This window comes from Canis aureus, chromosome 23 (assembly GCF_053574225.1).
Source record: "Canis aureus isolate CA01 chromosome 23, VMU_Caureus_v.1.0, whole genome shotgun sequence".
NCBI classification, from domain to species: domain Eukaryota; kingdom Metazoa; phylum Chordata; class Mammalia; order Carnivora; family Canidae; genus Canis; species Canis aureus.
The window spans coordinates 5,506,553-5,531,404 of NC_135633.1; the positions used below are offsets into that span (position 1 = coordinate 5,506,553).

The 24,852-nt window shown below is 34.8% G+C and overlaps 1 long non-coding RNA gene across 1 annotated transcript in view; it reads left to right on the top strand.

The window, feature by feature from the left end:
* Window positions 1-480: 480 nt before the first annotated feature.
* The window catches only part of LOC144295238 (uncharacterized), a 111,506-nt gene continuing 87,134 nt past the window's right edge, over window positions 481-24,852 (top strand). The window contains exons 1-3 of the long non-coding RNA XR_013362578.1: window positions 481-603; window positions 3,695-3,877; window positions 13,967-14,220. This is a non-coding gene — a long non-coding RNA (uncharacterized LOC144295238). The remainder of the gene's footprint in view (window positions 604-3,694; window positions 3,878-13,966; window positions 14,221-24,852) is intronic.

A 24,852-nucleotide genomic window follows, 5' to 3' on the forward strand; every position in this document is an offset into this window, starting at 1 on the left:
GAACTGTTAATGATCTTGGAAGTATTAGAATTCAAATTCTTATGAAATATAAGGTTCAAATCTTGTCACCTTTGAGACTTGAATTGCTTACTAATTCAAAAGGAATTGAAAGCACCTTGTAGCAATTGGTGAGAAGGTCATTGATTTCAAGGTGAACTTTGAGTGACTCAAAGTCAATGGTCTCATCTTCCAGAGCAAGGGGAGCAACCTAGGAAGGAGCCTCATGATTCACAAATTAAGTTAGCATAGATTGAGTCAGCTAGAGTTGAATGTTGGACTCATCTTTTGGGGCAGAGTCAGTATAATCTTTGATCACAAAGAACCTTAGATTTCAAAACTAGAAGAGAGAAGTACTTGGCTTTGGGGACTTTATCAGTTCATCTCTATTGGAAGATCCAGATCTCCCATCCCTCCAATGGAATTTCTCAATTCCTTTTTAGTTTCCCTGCTCTCTGTTGCCACGGTGACTATTCAGAGCCCCTACAGTTTAGTTCATCACTGAAAAGGCAACATTTCAACAGTTTCTGACACAAATTGCCAAGATATGTAGCTGCTGGCAGTACTATCTCAGTGGGACCCTGGTAATCTAGTAGGAAATGTGTGGTAAGGCAATTAGAAAACACGGGTAGATAACTGAACATTCCATGTATGAGAAAATGCCTTTGGGAGATCTGCTACGGTACTCCTAGTGTTTGGAATGCAATGCAGTTTAGCAGCAATCTTCAATTCAAGGAGCACTTTTTGTGTGCATACAGATATCACACCGGCTGCAAATTGCATAGGAACAAATTGACGTGATCTCTCACCTCAAAGAACTTGTACTCTACTGGGTACAAATACCATTTATCCGATCACAGTGAAACCAGGTCTTCGTGTGCGAGCACAGAGATAGGAGAACCTATTCTGAGTGAACTATCCCAGGAAGGCTTCAAATATGTGATAAAAGTTCTAGGCGGCCTTTCTTGTCCCTCTCATAGTAAGGTTAGGGGGAGGGCACTGGAGACAGCAAACTGCAACAGTAAAATATAAGCATGGACACTCTTTGGCCAGATTTGCTAAAGAAAGGCAGAAAGTCCCCCCACAATGAATGCAGAGTAGGTATAAAAAAAGTGGTGGAAGATACAACGGGAAACGTAGATAATTATTCATTTATGTATATTTTACACTAATCTTTCAAATGACTCTATAACAAAAGCTAAGTTATTTTTTTCCCCAGTAAGTAACCACAGGACTCACAAAAAAGAAATAGATTTTCCTTTATTCAAGTTAAAAAAAAAATCCAAATACTATTAATACTACTTCTATTAATAGTATTAATTAGCATCAGCTTGATGCTAAAATAAAACATAAGATTAGATTGAACCACTTAAAATGACCAGTTTTAGAAGTACAAAGTTTGATGTCCAATCATTACATCAATTTAATACATAATACATAAGTATTCCATATGCTTCAGCATTGATCAATTCACTAATTTATAATTTTGCAGGAATTTTTAACATTCAAAGACATTTGCAAAATTGCTTTTTCTTCTGAATAACTGGGTCCTGGGACTACATACATGTACATTTACGTATATATTTTATATGTGACAGCTGCTCTAAATGTGTGTGAGGAAGTAGCTCTCAAACAGCACTGGAATATTTCATGTGTATGGTTCACGAATATGAAGGGATGTATCTTTGGAGAATAAGAATATCAGTTCACACTCATCCAGGCTGCACAACACAATCAAATGATGGAAACAATGGACTAGAAGACCTCGTGACTCTGATGGTTTCTAACTCAATAAAAGTGAAAGTTCTATCAAGCATCATTTTTCTATACTTTTCTAAGGACGTGCTTCCTGTCATATTACTAGGGCTTTAAATTAAGCTAAATTGTGCTGTTGGTTTTGGTTTTGTTTGGCTTAGACTTTGCTTTCTGAAAAATATGTGCAACTGATCACTTTCTACTTTGAAGCAAGATAACTCATATTACTGATTGGTGCCTGAGATGAAGGTAGAAAATAACATGTCACTCATGAAAAGGGATTTTTGTTGCACTTATTTAGAAGAAAGATTATTTCCCTTAGACTAATTTCCTTGTAGAATTTTTGAAATTTTTTTTTAACAACATGATTTGTTGTTTTATTATTTTTTTTAAAACTTTTATTTATTTATGATAGGCACACAGTGAGAGAGAGAGAGAGGCAGAGACACAGGCAGAGGGAGAAGCAGGTTCCATGCACCGGGAGCCTGACGTGGGACTCGATCCCGGATATCCAGGACCGCGCCCTGGGCCAAAGGCAGGCGCCAAACTACTGCGCCACCCAGGGATCCCGAATTTTTGAAATTTTGAATTACTTAAAATATTAGAGTTTTGTCATGTTTGGGATTAAGTGTGTTTTTCTTCTTCTTCGTCTTCGCCTTCACATTTCAAACTGTTTTACAATAAAGATGGAATTTCCCAGAGAAGAGTGTACATAGGTTCAAGAGATCTTTGGAATTGTCACCTTCATAGAAAGTAATTATACTTACTTTCTTCTATTCCATTTGTTTTTATTTTTATTATTTTTTTTGTTTTTTTTCCATTTGTTTTTATAGATGAATAGAATTCCAACAAATGACAAACTTAGTGAAGGACTATTTGAAAACTATGAAACTTTAGCTATATAAGATAGAAACTCCCCCAAATGGTTTTCATTACTGATGTATGAGGCAAACTGCAGATGAGATTTTCAACTAGAGACCAGAGAGAGATACAGCAGAGGCTGGAAACAGGGTTCTAGAACGGCCATGGCAGTAGGTGTAACATACTACACCCCCCATAGGAGATCATTTGCAGAATGTCACTCTCAAAAGAGATCCTTGTGCCATCGACGGAAACATCCAGACAGATTGCTAAACCTCAGCATAGCAACGATTGTCTATGGAGTTGGTGGCTGTGCAGTAGCATATCTCTTAGGTGCTCATGGCAGGACTTGTTCGTAGAAAAATAATAGTGTGATAGGAAAGATAATGTATGTCTTGGACACCAGAAGGATTTGAGTGGTGCTCTAGGCAGCACCTTAGACTGATCCTCAGTGACCCACGGCCTTCCGTAATCCCCTTCCCTGGAGTAACTGTGAACATGAAGGCATATTACTCCTTTGGTTATGCTGCATTATGGCAAATGTGAAGTGATACAGCCACGCTGATATTTTATTTCCTCACTAATAATTTCGATATAAAGAAATACTGTGTGGAATGTTCCTTGCACAATGTCTGTGACAAAACAGTACCAAATGATAGTTATCATCATTAGTATTAACATAAAAAACCCTCTATCATTCTATGACTCTTCGTTAAGCTTCTGTACATAAATCCTACCAAGCTACCTTCTGTAAGAAGGCTTCCTTGATCCCTAAGACATATATAATGTTTTTTTAGGATCTTATTTTATTTATTTATTCATGAGAGACACAGAGAGAGAGGCAGAGACACAGGCAGAGGGAGGAGAAGCAGGCTCCCTGCGAAGAGCCCAATGTGGGACTGGATCCCAGGACTCTGGGGTCATGCCCTGAGCCCAAGGCAGACGCTCAACCACTGAGCCACCCAGGTGTCCCGAGACATGTATAATTTTGAGAGCTTTTTAAATGTGTACTCAATGCAGTTTTGTCATATTCTAGTTTGTATTCTGGTACTAATTCTGGTTTCTCCCTTCTTCACTGTAGTGCATTGTCTACCAGATTTAGTGATTGATCAAGTACTACTGATTCTACCCCTGAAAAACTCTGACATCACAGAAAGTTTTGAAGTTGCTGGGGCTGCTGAGGTCGAGACATAACAAATTTCAAACATTACATCATAAGATACAATCTCATCATTAGCCAAATGTGAAGATGGGTGGTAACAAGGTAAGTCCTGTACCATCAGAGTTCTGGGTCCACTTTAGACCTTTCAAAACAAAAAGATCTTGATTTTGTACATGCAACTTGCCAAGATATTTGAAGTGGATTTTCAGTAGATCACAAATAAAATTGATACATAAAATCCTTAAAACCGAAAAATACGGTTTTCATGTGAACTCTTTTTTTTTTTTTTCCTTCCTAAAATTCTCTTATGCTCAAAGCCAGGAAAGGTTGAAATATAGGAACTTCAGAGTGTCTATTATTTCTCAAAATCATCAGAACTTAATGCTGAACTTCAGATCTCTAAAAGCCTAAGTGGCAGTTTTGCTTTTTATTTTGGGAAAAGTGTGAATTGAATAGAGTAAAAATGAAAATGGAAATGTAATATATTCATAAGCAGTATTTACATTTCTATTATGTGCCAAGCGTTAAGCCTGATGGCAGAGATTCAGTGGAGACTAGCAGGGATGTGGCTTCCACGTACTCAACACTTACTGAAAAACCAAAATACTGTTGTGTGTGCACCTGCTTCAAATTTTCAGTTGGCTCTTATTGTTTATGTTTCTTTGTTTTTACTTTTTTTATTTGATTTTATGTATATTGTGTTCATTGGGCTCCAGGTATAAATCCCATTGCTTTAGAGCCCAATATCAATATTGTCTTTTATTCCAGAGTGTTTATCCCCAAATGTTGAGTCTTCACTGAGCTGCAGAGATAGGCAATAGAATTACCTGCATGGGTTTAAAATACATCTTTAGTAAGATTTTTAAAATAAGCTAGAATATTGTATGAGTTTAGAATCAAATATTAATATTGAATATATTCTCATTTATAAGCACTCTTTATTTCTTTTATTATCTATTTACTTTTACTTTTTATTTTGGAAAATATTTTTTCTCAGCTTCCTCATTTTTAATTTATGTTTTTTTATTTCTTTATATTTCTATATGCAAATTTATCAGAGAAGATTCTGTACTCAATGTGTCTTCTCAAATACAGTACTTTTTCATTTGATTTAACCTTATAACTACAGTATCTCTAATCTGACCTCACCTCCTCACCTGACCCTAATTATTGTGGTAATTAGGTTTTTAGTTTGTAGTATCAGGTTCCATCCCATACACTATTTTCTGGAGCAGTCTCCACCATTTTCTGGAGACTTATTCCTTCTTTTCCTGCTCCTGTCCAGATAGCCTCCAACTAGCAAGGTTTTTGAAAATAAATTTTATAATAGAGCAAGCTCTGTGAGGACAGAGTTTTTGTTTCATTTATTATAATAGACAATGCCAACAAATGTTTCTCAAATCTGTGTGCCCACTGAAATATATTTGTTAAACGGAGGTTGCATGAGTCCCTTGGAGCGTAGCGTCTTGTAGCGTAGCGTCTACCATTCTCTTCCCAGTCTTCTCAGTTTGGGAATTTTTGCAGCAACCTATTGACAGACCGTCCTGGTGTCATCTATCCTGAAAGGGCAAGACTAAAAACTGAATCAATTTTATATATATTTACTAAATTGAAGAAATTATTCTACTCTTGACAAGAACTTCCCTGGGAAAAATCCTTCCATAGGCAAACATACCATCTTATCAACCTGTTAAGTCTATAAAAGCCCTTGTGCTTTTCTTTTTCCATTCCTGACAGCTATACTGGCCTTTTGAGAATTTATTTCAGTAAAACAGTTAATTTGATTTTTCTTTTTCCAGTCTCTTTTACTAATGCTAATCAAGTCCCTTGTTTCCCGTGCCTCTGTTCTCAGCTTCCTAAATGACCTGGATATAGCCGTCTACCTTGCTTATCACTAGGGGTTGATAACTGTGGCCCTGGGGGAATCAGGTTAGATGCCCTGCTAGATTTCTGGACCTGTTAGACTCATGAGCGAGAAGCTTCTTAATGTTTCTATCTTTGCAACATGGGTCAGAAATTAGGGCTTTGGGGCATTTCTTCTAATTTCTATTCCAAAAAGCAGAGTTTGTCTTTTCCGGCCATCTTTTGATGTATACTTTAAAGATCCTACAGTTTTGCAAATTATGTCTTGATAAAACTAAAAAAATATATATATACACCTCTAGACTGTTGCCTCTCAACCAACGGTGAAATACATATCCACCAAACTTGGTTATAAATTAATTCTATTGCTGTTATCAATTGTTGTACATGTCCTACGGTGCAGACATGCAGATGCATAGCAGTGGAAGTCCTGGGTGCTGATGCAGACAGAAGTTGGACCTTAGTAGCTATTATTACTGCTTGTATCAGTTTAAACTCCCACTAGCCATACGAGTATTCCTGATGCTGAACATTCTTGCCAACACTTGATGCTATCAGTTTTCTTTTTGTTGGTTTAATTAATTTTAGTGATTCTTCAGGAACTGGGGTGACATCTCATTGGAACTTTAAATAGCATTTCCTTGATGACTAAATATACTGAACATCTTTTCATATACGATGTTTTCTTATTCAGATGTTTTCATCCATTAGGAGAGCTTTTATGCTTTCATTTTTCTCAGTATTTTTTATTATTAAAATTAAAGTAAATTTCACAGTCAATGAAAGAGATCAGTATCATTTCTATTTTGAAGGTTACTTTTGAAGATTATAAGATTTTATCATAGAAGTTTATTCTTTTACCATTTGAAAAATATATTCTATTTTCCATCATCTCTTTTGATTGGTCACCAGTCTTATGTTGCGCCTTGAATATAATATGTCTTGTGTCTTTTTTTTTTAACTGCATCGAAAATTTTATCTTTGGGATTTTTATCTTTAGCAGATTTATTATAATGACTGAGTATTGATTTTTTAATTTATATTCTTTGGGTTTGTTGTAGCTTTATGAATGTCTATCTTAGGGTGTTATATATGCTTAGGAAAATTATTGTTCTATATCTACTGAACTATTGTTTCTTCCTCATTTTCCCCTCCTTCTATGGCATTGTAATTATATTTGGTTAGGCTTTTTGCCCACAAGATCATATGTCTTTTATGAATTTTTCCCATTTCCTATTTCGTATATTAACCTGTCTTATGTTCTTCTGATCCTCTCCTCTGTTGCATCTAGTTTATGTGTAAACTCACCCATTTTAAGTTTTCTATTTCAATTATTACATCCAGTTATTTTAAATTTCATTTAAAAATTGGAAATATCCAGGGCACCCGGGTGGCTCAGCTGTTGAGCGTCTGCCTTCAGCCCAGGGTGTGATCCTGGAGACCTGGGATCAAGTCCCACAACAGGCTCCTTGCTGGAAGCCTGCTTCTCCCTCTGCCTATCTCTCTCTCTCTCTCTCTCTCTCTCTGTGTCTCTCATGAATAAATAAAATAAAATCTTTAAAAAGAAAATTGGAAATATCCTCAATTGTCATCTATTTTCTTGAAAAATACAACCACAGATATTTTGATATTATTTTTGAAAACTTCAATAACTACCTCGTCTGGCTGTGTATTGTTTTTGTTTTTCTCTCTCTTGGTTCAACTTGTTGTGATGTGTGGAAAATGTTTATAAAAATTGAGGAGATCTGAATGATAATATATTCTTTCAGTGCAGGTCTATCCTATTCTCCAGTAGGTTGCATAAGTGAAGTCAAGTCACTTCATGCCAATTAAAAAAACAAAAACAAAAACAAGCTCTAGTTGGCCACATTTATTATAAGGTCAGTGATCACCTCCTTTTGCCCTCTCCAGCTGAGCACTCATTTTATGTACTAGGGGCTCTCATTCTTAGTGAACCATCCGTCTCGCCTCCCCCTGTAATACTATAATCCACTCTGGTTTTTAACAGCCTTTTGCTGATGCCGTGGCCTTTTGCCTGATGCAGCTTAAGACTTCAGCAAGTGCCTCAAATGGAAGAAAATACAGTATTCAGTTTATTTACTTGCATTTCCCTCTTGGAAATCTTGGCCCTTCAGATCCGCTCTCTTGATAGCTTCACACTTTAATTTTTTCTTTCACCAGCCTATGAGGTAGCCCAAAGCTATGCCAGCTACCCTGCTTCTTAGCTGAAATTCTCCCACTGAAATCCCCCTCATCCTAAGACTGGGTCAGGTTCTGAACTTTCAGAATATCATTTTCCATCCCTCTAGGTGCCTTTTCTCTATGATCTTCTATCCTCGAGTTTTCATTGTCTCAAAAGCCCCTGTTGCCTTGAAACATGGTATTTTTGTTTTGTTTTCTTTTGTATTCAGCTTTTTTTTTTCTTCTCAGAATACTATTTTTCTGCAAGGATATATGCCATAATTAGAAATGGAAGACTGAAGGATTTAATTTATATGAAAAATATTGGTTCAAGAATGACTGGAATTTTTCTTGATTTCAGAGGCTGAATTTCTACCTCTATTAGAACGGGCTGAACAACATGGTATCTGTGTTAGATAGGTCTTTCCTTCTCTTTCTGGCTTCCAAAACTCCTAACCTAGCTATGTACAGGTACAGGTGGAGGCCAAAAGTTGAATCCAATATTTTCACTCAGTTTCTAACAACTGGAGCTGTTAAGGAGTTAGGAGAGAGGAGAAGTTGTATAGTGTCTTAAAGGAAAAAAAAACTGTATGACTCTGCGCTAAGAGTTATCAGTAGAAGACAACTTCATTTTTACTACTTGATTCTTGTTTGTTTGTTTTAGCTTAGCTAGTACTGGGATCCAACATCCTTTGCAATAGCATCAGGGTTGTCCTGCAGGATATCAACAGCCATGGTAGCAACGTAATTCAGAATTCAGGTGGCTTTTTGGACAGAAGGCATCCAAGAGGAAGCTGAGAACAAATGTATGGTAAGCATGTTGATTAGTACCTGAGAGATGCAATCTGGGATTCCAGCAGGCTAGTGGGAAATGAAGTAGCATGGAAGGGAGAAAGGTTTAGTGAAATTTGGTGAGATGAAGACGTAGTCTGTTTATGTATGTTTAACTTTAAGTTTTGAAATTCTGATGCAAAGTCTATCTCATTTATGCCGTATATTACAAAAGACCTTGATGTTCTCTGACTATACACATTCTACTCTTCTTCCCTTCACCCACATTAAAATTAATTTTATTTTTTTTTATTTTTTTATTTTTTTTAAATTTTTATTTATTTATGATAGTCACAGAGAGAGAGAGAGGCAGAGACACAGGCAGAGGGAGAAGCAGGCTCCATGCACCAGAAGCCTGATGTGGGATTCGATCCCGGGTCTTCAGGATCGCGCCCTGGGTCAAAGGCAGGCTCCAAACCGCTGCGCCACCCAGGGATCCCTAAAATTAATTTTATACATTCTCTTAGGTTGTAATTTCTAACTATATAATTAAAGAGAAATAAAGGTGATGATACAGTGTGCATTATATTTTTAAAAGATTCATTTATTTATTTTAGAGAGAGAGAGAGAGAGACTGAGAGAGAGAGAATCTCAAGCAGACTCCCCATTGTGTACAGAGCCCCATTGGGGGGGACGCTCAATCCCAGGACCTGAACCGAAATCACGAGTCAGATGTTTAACTACCTGACCCACCCAGGGGTAGAGTGTGCATTATTATCCTATTTTTGCTGTAGCAAATTGCCACAAACTTAGTGGCTTGAAACAATGAAAATTTATTATCTTGCAGTTTTATAGGTCAAAGTATCACTCAGCTAAAGTCAAGGTGTCAGTAGGGCTGTATTCCTTCTGGATGATCTAAATGGAAATATCTTTCCTTGTCTTTTTCACTTTCTAGCAACCAGCTTCATTCTTTGGCTTATGATCTTGTATATCACTCTGTCTTCTGCTTCTATTGTCATGTCTTTCTGTGATTCTGACTTTCATGACTTCCCCCTTATAAGGAACCTTATGATTACCCTGAGTTCACTCAGATAATCAACAATAATCTTTTCATTTTAGGGTCCCTTAATTACATCTGTAGAATTCCTTTTCCTATTTTCAATAATACATTCACACATCCGAGAGATTAGGGAATGGACATACTTAAAGTCCATTGATCTACCTACCACACTGAGTACACAATTTCTTTTATATTCCTCCTAAATCAATTAATAAACTATTCTAAAAAGAATAAGGTGCTCAGAATATCTGTTGGCTCATTAGAATAATCTTAAAATCTAGTGGGTACTTAGAAACTACTTGGAAAATATTCACTAAAGTAGACTGATGGTTGGCAAATCTTCACCAAAATTTCTGAATAGAATGAGTAGGCATCAATGGCCTATTTAATATAAGAATATTTTTATCATATTTGACATTGAGAAATGGTATCTCTAGAAGGGTCTGTAAAAATGAGCGTATAAAATATGTTCAAAGGATGAAGATTTCTATTTGAGCATAATAAAATTTTATTGCTTGTCCATATAGACTATACTCTGGGCTAAATTGTTCTGAGCTCTAGGCTTGGGAAACAGGCACATCTGTATAGTTTGGATAATCTTTATTGTATTTCTGGCTTGATTCTTCTATTGAATTGTTCACTTAGAAATATCGTGAAAGTTCATTACTATGCAATCATATGTACATTGGGGCCACTCATATTGGATCCAATCCTATGTTTAAATGCATTTTATACTTTTAAAACTCAATGACTTTTCCCACTCACCAGCTGGCTTCTTGAAAGGGCTGGTTCATACCAAAGAGCTAGTACTATTCTTGAAAAAGAGAACATATTTTACTCATCTAGTTACCTCATGAGACTGGTGTCATTAATTTAACAACATATTTTCATGGATTATTTTTTGTTTAATGAATTAGACTATTAACTTTGGAACTGTGAACTTTGCAAATAGCAGATGGTCATATAGAAACTTCTAATTTTCCTTAACACTTACATAATTTAATACGCTATGGTTCCCAGTGTTAAAAATATAATTATAAGGAAAATAGTGATTATGTGTTAAAACAAAATAATTCATTAGAATGAAAATATATATTTAAATGTGAAAAGTGTGTTTATAACATCAGATTTCAATGTTATTGAAGCGGGTCAAAAGTTTTTTTAGAACAAAACCTTAACTTTGTCAGTGATTAACCAACAAGAAGATAATTGGTGTGCTGCTTTTAATGCCAAAACACTTGGTTGAATTTTTTTTTTAATTTTGTTTTAAAATATCTATAGAGTTACATTTCAGAGTGATAGTTCAATATATGGGGCAAATAAAATTGTGCAGTGAAGCAAAAATAATGACAGTAATAAAACAGCAACTACAATGTTGAGTGACAATCTTCTAGGCAGTAAATTACATATTTACCTACATTATTCCTTAAACCTTCACAATTAATTAATCAATCCAGTGTATCAGGTAGTAAAATCTCCATTTCAAAGATGAGAGTGTGAGGAAGGTTAAGAAATGTGCCCAAGATGATCCTGTTGTTGTTTCAGTACTCCAATTTACAAGTTAAATGTTGGCAAAGAAGGTCTTAACATTCCCCTCACCTTGATTAAATTTTGGGCAGGCTTCTTCTTTGCTTTTGTCATTTTACAACCCAGGTCTGTTTTTCTCTAGGCCCTGGAAGTTATCACATTGAAATGTAATCATCCAGAAAGATAACTCCCCTGTGTCCCAGTCTCTGTGAGAGGAAGGGAGCCTAACATGGGTGGATGCCTTGCTCCAAGCTGCAAAACTACCACTTGTCATGAAGATACAAGAGTTTAATTTTCCCTTAGTTAAGGCCAATTAACAAACACACATGTCCTACAATGCCTCCTACCCTAACTCTTAGAGATCCTTCTACATTTTATTTCAGTGAAGATGAGTTCAGAGTGTATCTAGTCTCTCTCCCCTACTGCAATACCCTTGAATAAAGACTTCCTTACCCATTCACATTTGTCTAGGGCAATTGTTGTCTCAGTTTCTGAAACATTAAGCCCATGCTTTCTTTCCAGTATGATGATATTACAGGAACAATGATGTTGCTTCCTGGAAAAAAAAAAAAATATATATATATACATATGTATATCTCTTTGCTTTAAGGTATACATCAAAAATGTTTACACAAAGTTATGGAGTTACATTTTCCTCTTTTTTTTCAAAACCATATATCTGCATACACCATATTGTGCATGTGTGTATGTATTGTGTGTTTTCTGATCCCCAAACACAGTAAAATTCTGTTGATATGCATGAGTGACATCTTTACTTCCATTCACAGCTTAACACCCTGCTTTTTGTGTATCTGTGCAGACACAGACACGAATGAAATAACTAGAAGGAGATAGGTTTGGCATCCATGCTAAAAATAGAGCAGCAGGGATAAAACAAAATCATATATATTGTCATGATGTGACAAACAATTTTAAAGCACTTTTTGGATGTTTATTCATTTATTTTCCCAAACAAAACTATCCCTAATCCACAATGTGGACATTAACCACATTGTGCATTGTGGATGAGGAAACTGAGACACAGTGAGGTTTCTAAACCATTTCAAAGGTAAAAAATACCAAAGCACAGTGAATTTAGTAAATTCCCCAGGTCAGAAAGTTAATAACTGACACAACTGGGATTTGAAATCCTGACCAGTTTACCTCTATAACCTGAGGACTTAATCTTTCTGTGACACTACTCCATATGCCAGGCACCATGCAGAGGCCACAGAACCTACCAAGAAGTCATCCATCTGATTCTTGAATTTGTATGATCATGCAACTCTAATTGTTCATGATTATCCTAGAAGCCCAATTAACTCCAGATAAATTGCAGACCCCTCTGAAAAATAGACTCTGAACTGAGTCTGCAGACAAAATTAAACCTCTAGAGGTCATAAGGCAAGAACATGGTGATCACTGTGACCAATAACAAGTACCTAAAAGATTTAACCACTTTAGATTTCCATTACAGAGCAGAGGCTGAGCATGGAGCTGCTGCTCGACTAAGCTGTTGCAGAGAATTATTCCAAAATTGGTCATTTTAGATGTCTAGCCCAGAATTCACAAAGACTACAACTCAAAGAGCATAAAAATACTCCTTAAATAGGATTGTCTGTGGTTTACATTTGTATGACCTCTTAAGACCAGGTAATTAGCACAACAGATTGACACTATGGATATTTTTCAGGATAGTCAGAAATATAATTTCTCTCGTCATATTATGGTTAAATAAATTGACTGGAGAAATACAAGGTCCCACATTCTACCTAAGTGCAATGTAACTATAAGATGCAGAAGGTAGGGGTCACATGATTCACGTTAGGAAGGGAGACACTTGTCTTCAGCTGGCAGTCAATGCCATATCTGTCAGGGGTCTGATGTGCCAGTCTTGCCCACTTACCTAAATAATGATGCCAGCTTAAGTGGTGGGAGTGTTACATACAAAGAAGTACCAGGACATGGGGTGAGGTGGTGGGGGAGGTGCCTGACCGGCTTCAGTCAGTAGAGTATGTAGCGCTTGATCTCAGGATCATGAGTTCAAGCTCCATGTTGGGTATAGAGCTTACTTAATAGAAAAAAAAAAAAAAAAACACCACTCCACACTGTATCTGTTATCAGGATATCCTTGAGTTAGCACAATCATTAGAGAGAGCCACTCTTTATAAGAACCATGTAAATGAAATCAAATGTATTCAAGAGAAACCAGCTAGGCTGAAGATGTGTCAAAACTATTTAATGAACAAATTAAAAAGCTAGGGCAAAGTTCAGCCTGGGGAAGTACATTTGCAGAAAAGTGCTGAACATTCTGTATAACTTGTCATGACCTGGTAACAGGTGTTGGAAACTCTAGAGACATACACTTTTCAATCAGAGCTTTTGCTACAACAAGCTACCCCAGTGTCTCAGTAATAGGCCCCTCAAGGTTCATGCCTCACTTTACAATTTGAAGAAATTGTACAGGATTACATATTCAGGTGGAAAGTCAAATTAGATAGCTGTATTGTCCCCTTTTAACTTTTGATTCTGCAATTCCATTAAGTGAATTTATTGAATATGATATGGCAATTTGCAACATGTTAGATGTAAGCTCTCAGATGATGAGGGGAATGTGATAAATTATACTTTGGAAATAGGATTAGTAGCTGAATTTCAGTCCATTTGTAATATCCCATGCGTGGCCTGGATTCTAAGAGGTTGAGATAATTGCAATTACTGATTTTTGTGCCTTGGAAGAAAAAAAGGCAAATATACGGGATGCAGTCACAATACTTTTTTTTTTTTAGGATAAAAACCAAAGGAACAACTGAAGTTGGTAAAGCAGACACAGCCACGGTCAGTTAGAGGAGGTGTTTCCACCAACAAAATTTCAGCTCAAGGAGTCCTCGCAGCAGAATTTAACTTGAGGAATTTCCCGAGGCTCGGGTGGTCGTTATTCTTGTATTGAAATAAGTTGACAAGGCTCCCCTCCACCTCCACGTGGACTTCCATTTTATTGGAGCCCTTAGGAAGCCAGAATAGCAAGCAGATGCAGTTTGTGGTGAGTAGGGGATTAGAGAAAATTCAGGGATGGGGAATAGACTAAACTTAATTTTCTATGTTGGTCACTTCCTTTCTCTGAGACTGTTTCTTTCAATTTAATAAACCGGATAGTAGTTCCAGTGGGTTTGGCGAACTTTCTATCTCATCCCATTGTTCGTAGATTTGATTAGTTTAAATCTCAGAGGTCAACTCTATTTTCTTTCTTTTATATCTGCAAGATCCTGTGGAACATCTCACTATTGCTTACGTGCTGTTCACAAAGAACAACATAAACTATAAAGCCAAATACCAGAAATCCATTGGAAGGACTATAGTAAACCAAATGATTACTTCCATCACTTTTCTCCTCAAGGAAATACCTCAATCTCTCCAGTAAACATTTATTATATAGCGAATGAAGAAAATGAAATATTTTTATCACTTTCAGCTCTGTAATATATTTTTAATCAAGCTACAGTAAGAATCTCAAGTGGATCGGACACCTTCAGGCACCTCTGCTAAGATAAGTTAACCAAGGTGACTGAATTGCGGTCCTGGCTTAATATTTTTAAAGAAATGAAAAACCTTTTGGCCAGAAAGTGCTTCAGTGGATAAACCCATGTCCTCATCTCCTTGCTAAATGCCTCTATTTCTGTGTTAGGAAGGATAAGAGAAAATCTCTTCCCTAGTGCTTTATCCAGGTTTTATTTTTCCTAAATTCAAATTACGTTTTATATTAGGTGATTTGATCAACTACAGAAAATAATGCAAAGTTAGTTTATAAGATCAAATTATCTTTTAATATTTCCCTTCTCACTTAACATTCTCTGATGACTTACAGAAGGCCTACAATATTCTGGGCACATAGGTTAGCATAGGTGCAGAGCATATGCTTAAATAGAACTTATAGGGCCATTACATTAGTATTCTCTAGACACGCAGAGGAGGACATAACCATACTAGAGTGATCAGGGGCATGGTCAGGAAGGCTTCTAGAAAGAAGAGATTTTAGTTTTGTTTTTTTGTTTTGTTTTGTTTTGTCTTGTTTTTGTTTTTGAGCTGAGGCTTGAACCAAAGAGAGAGGATTAGAGGTAAGGGGATCTTGGCAAGTGGACTAGAAAATGTGAAGGCCCAGTGAAAAGGAATAGCATATTCAGAAAATAATTGGATTTTAAAACTTTCTTAAATATGAGATTTTATATTTTAAAATTAAATCCAGTCTAATGCCATAGATTGTTCACGTAACACCAGGCTTTCTAATACACATTTTTGATCTGACAGGGAAGAATGAACAAGAAAACATAGGGCAGAAAGTGACATAGAAGTAGTTTCATGCACTTTACACAAAACATAGGTTGAGATTAATGTCAAAGGCCAAAAGGCAGAGCAAGCACTTCTAGTCCAGGGTTTTTGTCTATTCTTTTTCTATCTTCTGCTGGATCAGAAAACCCTTCCCCAAGAGCAAACCTCGAGTGTCTTAAGTAACTTGTCTGCTGTGGCAGCAAAATCTTCATGCTAAATTGGCTTAATTACGATATAGATAAGGAATTAGGTTTTTACAGTTTGTGTATATTAACTATTCTCTACTTGTGCTCAGATCTCAGAATTGCCAAGTGCCTTAGCCTTCCTGAACATTAGCATTCCCAACCATAGGATGGGAATATAATATTTTATCTATTCTGAAACACCTTTGATCCTAAGGTACTCCATTCTCTGATAAAACTGTAAGAAAAAAAAAATCTGCCAACTCAACTTTATTTTTAGTAATTTTTATTTTATACTGATTGAAATAATTATTTTAATCTTCATTAGGTAGAGGTTCTACTACGATAACACTGGTGTGTATATAAAAGGAAAATATAAGCAAAATATTGATTAAGACTTTTCTAAATATTTTCACATTCAGAGTTTAATGATTCGAACTCAATTTTCAACTCAAAATTATTAATTTCCTTGTTTGTACATACAATACCATCTTTTGTACCACAAATTGCACTGGTGATACAACAGCTCAAGGTAATTCATAAAATATTTAAAAACAAAATGGCACAGAGCTCTTAAACTGACCGAAATTAACTAAATCTGGCCTAATTTTTGCTTCAAGTTTAACAATGTTTATAAACATGTTTGATTCACCATCTCCCCTTTCCACAACTGTTTGGTCCCTCAAGGTTAAAATAATGATTAAGTATTGTCTCTTGGATTTGCCTTCAAGCTTTTGACACCCAATCTACAAATTTTGATATTGCTACTCTTGATGTTATTAATGCTTAGGCATCAGCAACCATATCATAGCTGACCCCTGGCCGATGTCAATTCTAAGATAGCATTACTTTTAAGATATCATTACTAGTAAGATTAACTTTGATTTTAGAGATCTTAAAATTAGATATGATTCTTGATATATATGAAAAACAGTATTAGTGGTACCTCTCTCCCATATAAATGTAATTGAAATAATTTAATAAACAAGAATTTATTGAGCACTTAGCAAACTGTTTAGTGCAAAATAAATACTTGTTTTTGACCAGTTTGAAAGCTGTTCAGCACTTTTCCTAGGATTACTTTTCTTCAGAAATCAAGATACTGTGTTGCCTCGAAGAATAGTGAACAATAAAACCATTATTTTTCCATTTAATATTGAGTCTAAGTCACTACGTAAGTATCAGATTTGGCAGCAACGTGGTTACCTTTAGTATAAAAGAGTGTTTCTGATCAAATATAGTTCAATGTTTATGTTTTTTCCTAGCAGTTCATTCTAGAATTTCCTGCAAGACACAAGGACTAATATTGATAACATTTCAGTTATGAAGCTATCATTTCTTTTCTTTGCTTTTGCACACATTTTATTCCTTTAGTGTGTGTTACAAATAAAATAGTGTGGGGCATGCTAACAGGGAAAGAAATTCTAGTACACTTTAGACACATCACTTTATAACAATAGATGGAGAAAAAGTGAAACCAAACATAATTATGCTTTTACATCATAATTGAGATATACTTTATTGGAAAACCATTGCCGTACTTAAATTTATTTCTTTGCATACATTTTTATAATAGTTAGAACTTTGAATCTATTTACATTGCTTTTTTTTTTTTTTTTTTTTAATGAGTATCTAGTGACTACACCTTTAGGAAAAATACCTCTTAGTTTTAATGGTTTCTAAAATCAAGCATAATATATGTCAAAGTATCATGTTGAAATTATGGAAAGGAAAGCCTAAGAATTATCTAACATGTAAGGTGTAAAAATTAGATTTATTTTACTAGTTTGCTATGTGTAAAATACCATTGATGTTTACATTTTTTTAGTTTTTTTAAAAATAATTTCAATTTAATAAATGTGTTAACACTCAATAAAGGCTCTTCTAATTTTGCCAGTGACTTTGTTTTACCAGCTTTTCCATCTGTAGGTATTTGTATTTTGGGAAGTAAATAGTAGGAAAAAAATGAATATTATCAGTCCTGAAATCTAGTATTTCTCTTTACCAAGAAAACAAAGAAGAAAAGACCTGGTCCCTTTTAAACATGTTAATGATTAATTAAACTAATAATATTTACTAGCTAGAGAATTTTTGTCTAAAGAATGCTTCCATGAAGGGTGGAAGCACCTTCCATGAAGGAGGATGCACCTGGTCTAAGTTGCCTATTATAAATAAAACAAGAATGTATGGTTTCTGACTCCCTACAGAAGTTGCATAAACCCATAGAATTAATGGGATATATAAGATATAACATCAATGAAATGGTGAGGCAAGTATGGCCTTACATGAATCCTTAGTGAGGTCCTATCTGAACCAGAATGTATCTGCATGCAGGAAAAAGGACCTGAGGAGTTACACTAGTTTCAGAATGATCTTAAAATGTTTTGACATTTCCTCTGTTCTTTTGATTACTAAAAATTTTGGTTCTAAGTAAGAACTGTAATTTCTCTGAGTTTGACCTGAAAATCTAAGCCTTTCTGATATCTCAAATAGTAAACAACATAAAGTATATGACCCTCTTAGATCATTATTTTTATTTTTAAAGCATAATACTCTCAACAATATAATAAGTCCTATGATTGGAAAAGAAATTTTGCAAATGGAACTCCCATATCAATTTTTCATTATGAGTGTCTGGATATTTCAGCAAGTTACATTTATATCTGAATATTGTTCTTTTTTTACTCTACCAGAAGCTAAGTTTATCATCTTAATAATTGCTAGTGATCTGTGAGTCTGAAGAATGTTTGAATATATTTCCTCTGTTTGATTTTATTTTTACATAATTTAAAAATTTCAGCTATGATTGCTTTTTTGTGTGTATAATATATAACCCAAGTTGAGAGAGTAAATTTGGATGAAAATCATCATATATAAATATTTTTTCAAAGATGTAAAAGCTACTATGTTCATATTTCTTATGGATATGAGCACGTATGAATGAATAGCTCATGGATAAGGAAGTAGTCAAGAAATTGACTGGCAGAAGAGGAGTCACTTGAATTCAGGACAAGATAATACCACGTGTCACTTTACTTTCTGTAAAATAAAGGGAACCATTGAAAGAAAATGGTTAGAAGAGGGATAGGAAAATGCATTTTTCCATTTTAAGACATTATAATTAAGAAAGGGTATAGGACGTAAGTTTTTTTCAATTTTTCTTGAGAATTTACATTAGATCTTAAGAAGCTCCTAGGAATGGGTTTGAATCAGGGAAAATAAGTATATAAAATTTCTATGGGAAATGACAGAAATATTGAACTAATTCTGATAAGTTTGTGGATTTTGAATTTCAGGATTGACAATTTCCATACCTGTGATCCTTTAGAAGAGTGAGGTAATTTAAAAGAAAATATGGTTCATTGAACCTTATAGAACTTATTAATTTATGTTACTGGTCTAAACATTATGGGAGTATGGCAATGAACACACATTGGTTCAGACAAAATTTCTCAAAGATTCTTAATAAAAACCACCTAAAAATTGTAAACCAGTTTTCCTTTGAGATTTCCACCTCTTACCAACATCCTCATTCCCAGAAGGTGTTCATGAAGAATCACATTTCCATCTTGATCTCTGTATCAGCATTTTTGCTTTTTAAGGTCCTCATTTATTTTTTTTGTGATATCTCAGTGACTGTGACATTCAACACATTTTATTATTTTTTATTTATTTCATGTATTTCTAAAAATATTTATTTATTCCAGAGAGAAAAAGACACACATTGTGTGTGTGGGTGTGTGTGCATGTGTGCTGGATCACAGTGGGGCTGGATTCCAGGACTCTGAGATCATGACCTGAGCCAAAATCAAGAGTTAGCTGCTTAACTAAGCCACCCCCGGCACCCCTTAACCCAATATTTTAGAGTTTGAGTTCTTTACCCACACCCAAAATTGATAGATGATAAAAACCTAGAATATTAGCATGCCATCTACAGGAAGGAAAAACATAAAGTTGTTTAAAAAAAATAAAGATATGTAACACTTCAGATTTGGAGCAGCTTTGATTCATTCCCACACCATTCAACAGGGACCCCATGATCATAAGACCTGTCTCACTGTCTCTGAAATATAATTGTGATTATTGTCATGCAATTCTAAATCACAAATAACCCATATCTCCCTACACACATGCAACTAGCAAAACAAAATAAAACTTTGAAAAGAAAACTTTAAAAATAAGTAAAACAAATAACCACAAATCGAAATACAAAAATGAAAGAGATAAGCCAAGACACAGTAAAATCCTAGGTTAATAAATTCCATAAACTCAATTATATAATAAATTCAAATTCAAATTATTTTATATATGTTTCAGTAACTTGATGAAAATTGTTTCAAATAATCAGATTTTAAGTAGGTGGAACTAAATGGATTTTGATTGTTAATTCTAAGGTGAGATTAGAAACTAGAGTTTCAATGCAATATACATTGTAGTTATCATCTATATAGTTTGGTATGTAATGTAATGTTTTATGTGTTTCCTTTTTCTGCAACCCAAGATTGCTTCATATCAGAATTGCTAAATGTCAGAATTAAAATGGATATTTGGCATGGCATATGTAAAAGAAACAAACACATTCAACCTCTCATGTGAATCTCATTAGCTTCAGCCCAAGCATTGGAAAACAGTAAGCATAAAGACTGAATTCTTAGACATCAATATTTTCTGAAAAGGCCTTTGGGAGAAATCTTCATCTTGTTGGAGTCTTTATCTCATTCTCATTGTTTAACTTTGCAATGATCGCATCTCCAGTTTTGAAGCATAGTGGAAATTTTATTTGTACGTGGAGATGGATATGTATCCATCTATTATACATATGTATAATATTGCATAGTGAAAGATTTCTAAAAACAAAATTCTGTACATACATACTTGAATTTCTGTCTACATGGATAAAATAATGGCAGCAAAGGGAAGTAGCTAAAAATGGTAAGCATTAAATGAGGACTTGGCCAGAGAAATGGTGCTAATGTAAAATCCTGCAGTGAACCTGGAGGACAGAGAAAAACCGTGGCTCAGTAGAGGCTGTAACAAATAGGGAGGAGAGGATGGTAGCTTCAATGGCTGAATTTAAGGCAATTCATGTGACATAATTTTACCCAGCAGAATGGTGGTGAAAAACAAACAAATAATAATAAAAACAAGATAAAACTCAATGACTTCAGAAATGCTCATCTGTCTTCAGGCCACCCAAATCTATTCAAAGCTGCGTGTATCCCCTTGGGCGGAGAGTCTTGACAATTCAGCAATGATGAATGAATCATTGGAGAAGACATAATCCTCCCCTTCCATTTTCTTTCTCTTTCTCTTCTAACCATTGGTATAAATTCTCACCATTGGGAAGATGAGAATCAAAAAATATCCTTTAAGGATGACAAATACTTCTCTTTTTTTGTTCTTTTATGTTAAAAAAAAAAAACATAAAGCAATTCTGACTCAAAGGGAGAATAAGGTGAAAGAATGTAATTCTTAAATTCAAACAGAACTCACCATATTATCAGGGCATTTGAAACAAAAAGGATTAACTGTATGTATTGTGATAACGGACGTTGTGGTTACATATGTTATTAGCATCATTAAGAGGTAGAATTAATGATGCTTATATTAGAAGATCAAGTTTCATACAGAAATATGGAATGGGAAATTCAAATTGAAGTAAAACATTTAAACAAACATAACAACTAACTTGGAGTTTAAAACACAGGCATTATAGAACATTTTAGGGGGGGAAAAGGCAAAGTAGAATTAGAATCTAAGAAAATTTATGTTAAAATTAGAGGTGAGTTGTTCTAAAGATTTGGTTTTTCAAGGGAAGAGACAACATCTAACAACTATTGATCACTCATTCTGGGCCAACTTTTGTTCTTAGTATTATAATGCTGCAGTTAAGCTTTACAGCAATTTTCTGAGCTCAGTACTATAACTATCATTCTTTTAAAGACTAGCAAACTGAAACACAAAGTAGTTCAGTGTCTTGCCTTAGGTTCTGTACTTAATAAGTCTTTAACCAAGATCCTACCCTGAATAGTAGAATCCAGACAATTCTGGAAATCAAGGCTACTTAGTGACTTGTTCAAACTCATAAAATGATTTCAGTGGCACATGGGACACATTATCTACCTGAATGAATAGGAAAATAAAGCATCGTACGGTTTTTGAATGTTTAAATAAATGGTAAAAGTGCCTCCTTTAGCTCTAAATCCTATTGTCCTAAGAGTAGCTGTGTGTGCCAAGAACATACAAAACTTACTATCAAAAGAAATAAAGTGATTCCAGTCATTTCTGTTGATGCGATCTTACTTTGTTTTGATGTAACTCGTTCCCATTTAGGATCACAGCCCTCAGGAAAGTGTAATACAGGGCAGCTCTAATCTTTGGAGAGAGTAGATAGAAAATAACGCACAATTTAATGAATTTCACATTAGGCTTTACTCTAGTTTGTTTTGCCAAATGTGAAAAACAAGGTTAACCAGTATTTGAGAACTAAAAACTGTCTTCTTATTTTTTATCTCCCCCTCCGTGTTTTCCTAGTTGTTTTTTTTTTAAAGATGATTTCACGCTATTATGATGTCTCCTGAATTATCAAATTTGAGGACAGCAGTTAACTTTTATTCTACTGTTGCCATGTGCCTGACACTTTGCATACGGTATCTCCTTTACCCATCTGCACATCCAGATCAGGATCCATATCCCTGTTTATAGACAAACTGCTACAGAGTAATGGAAGTAGACTTTGAACCGATGTCTTTCTAGCTCCAAAGCCCAAGCTCATCCATGTGCCAAGTGACCCAACATGGGATTAATCTCTGTATTATAATATCATATTTTTAAAATTATCTTCCACAAATGCTTGTCTATTTTATAGATTTTTTAACTTTAAAACTTTGATCCATATATGGTATGATAAATGTCATAATTCTTTAATTAAGACATTTATTTTCTGCGAATGCCTGGGTGGCTCAGTCTAAGTGTCCAACTTTTGATTTTGGCTTGGGTCATCATCTCAAAGTCGCAGGTTTGAACCCCTTGCTGAGCTCTGTGCAGGGCGTGGAACCTGCTTTTATCCTGCCTGAATTCTCTCTCTCCCTCTCCCCTCTCTCAAAACATTTTATTTTATTTTTTTACTTTCTGTATCATTTAAGAGTTTACCATATATGTATAGTATATATATATATATATATATATATATATATGTGTGTGTGTGTGTGTGTGTGTGTGGGTGTGTGTGTGTATACACCTATATATAATACATAAACATAAAACAATTCCTATGGCATTTTTATATAACCATAAATCTCCCTCTTTTAAAAATTCTGTATTTGTTACCTGGATTTGGATAAATTCTTTTAAAAGTTGTGAGAAGACTTATTTTGAAGGTTTGACATGAATTATAGTTTCTAATCTAACAGTAGAAAGTCATCATGTAAAAAACTAAAAGTATTCAATATTTGGCCATTGGCATTAACGTTTTCTACTGCGAGGAATCTAACTTAACTTTGTACCTTCTGAAAGCCATAACCGTGTTAGTCACAAACAAGAGAACAAAGACGTATAAGAAATCATCTCTGATTTCAAGATAGTTCAAAGTTAGAAGAAATTATTTTTTTAAATATTTTATTTATTCATGAGACAGAAAGAGAGAGAGAGAGAGAGAGAGAGAGAGAATGAGAGAGGCAGAGACGCAGGCAGAGGGAGAAGCAGGCTCAATGCAGGAAGGCCTGATTTGGGACTCAATCCCAGGACTCCGGAATCACACCTTGAGCCAAAGGCAGATGCTCAACCGCTGAGCCACCCGGGCATCCTTAGAAGAAATGGTTTTAAAATATACAAATTATTCCATTTATAAATCCTATTGAAGAGGCTATGGTCAGCCTGGATATGTCAACATTACTCATAATCCAGGAAATACAAATCAAAACTACAAGGACATATCACCTCACACCTGTCAGAATGGCTAAAATTAACTAAACAGGAGACCACAGGTGTTAGCAAGGATGTAGAGAAAGAGCAATCCTCTTACACTGTTGGTGAGAATGCACTGATGCAGCCACTCTGGAAGACAATACAGAGGTTCCTCAAAAAAGTTAAAAATAAGACCACCAGATATCCAACAATTGCACTAGTATTTACTCAAAGGATACAAAAATGCTGATTTGAAGGGATCCATGCCCCCTGATGTTTATAGCAGAATTATCAACAATAGCCAAATTATGGAAAAAGCCCAAATGTCCACTGAATGATAAGTGGAGATTTTTTTCTAGAGGAATAATATTTTTCCTACAGGAATTTTGTTAATAAGTTGGATTTTTGTAATAGTTTTCTGTACATAGCATGAAAGAGCATCATTCAGTAAATCTACTTTTGATTTCTTCACATTTTACTGAATATAGGACTTTCCTTTTCTATCACAACCTGTGCTTTAAAATTGTTCACATTTTTATCAACTTTATACCTGTATTGTTAATTGCTGTGATAAATAAAATTTAAAGCCTATCAAACAAAGCATAGAAATAGAATTAGTACAAAACTAATTCTCCTATTTCTGTTCTTTGAATTCTCAAAGGCTGTACCTTCCTGTTCCATCATTGTAAGGCAATTAGTTGTCTATATGAAGGATAAAGAAAACTGTGTTTCCTAAAATTTCAGTTAAGTTTTAGCCTAGGCAATTATGAAAAATGATGTGAATGTATTGAGAGACATGAACACTGGGGTTAAATCTGACAAAGAAACCACAAAATAAGAATCCTACTATTAAGAGTTTGGAAGCACACATCCTAAGTAAAATAGTAACAGTACATCCACTTCAAAACCATTTATCTGCCAAAGCCTTAAAAGTATCATTTTACTGTCATCCTTTAAGATACCTCATAAAATAAACATGAAAATTCCCTACGATCTGTTTACCTCTACAATAATTTAGTTTTATTGTGAAAATCATTAAAATTTTGCAGCAGGTGATTAAAATACCTGTAAATTGCATTAACACTTTAAGTGTAATATTTATAAAGAAAACTGAAATGTAAAGGAAAATTAGAGCCATTGAATGTAGAAAAATTATAAATTATGCAACTGAGTCTGTAATGGGAAAAGATTTTTTAAAGTGTTAAGTCCATCACTCACACACACAAACACACTCTCCCCACAAGGAAATAGTTTGTCCACAT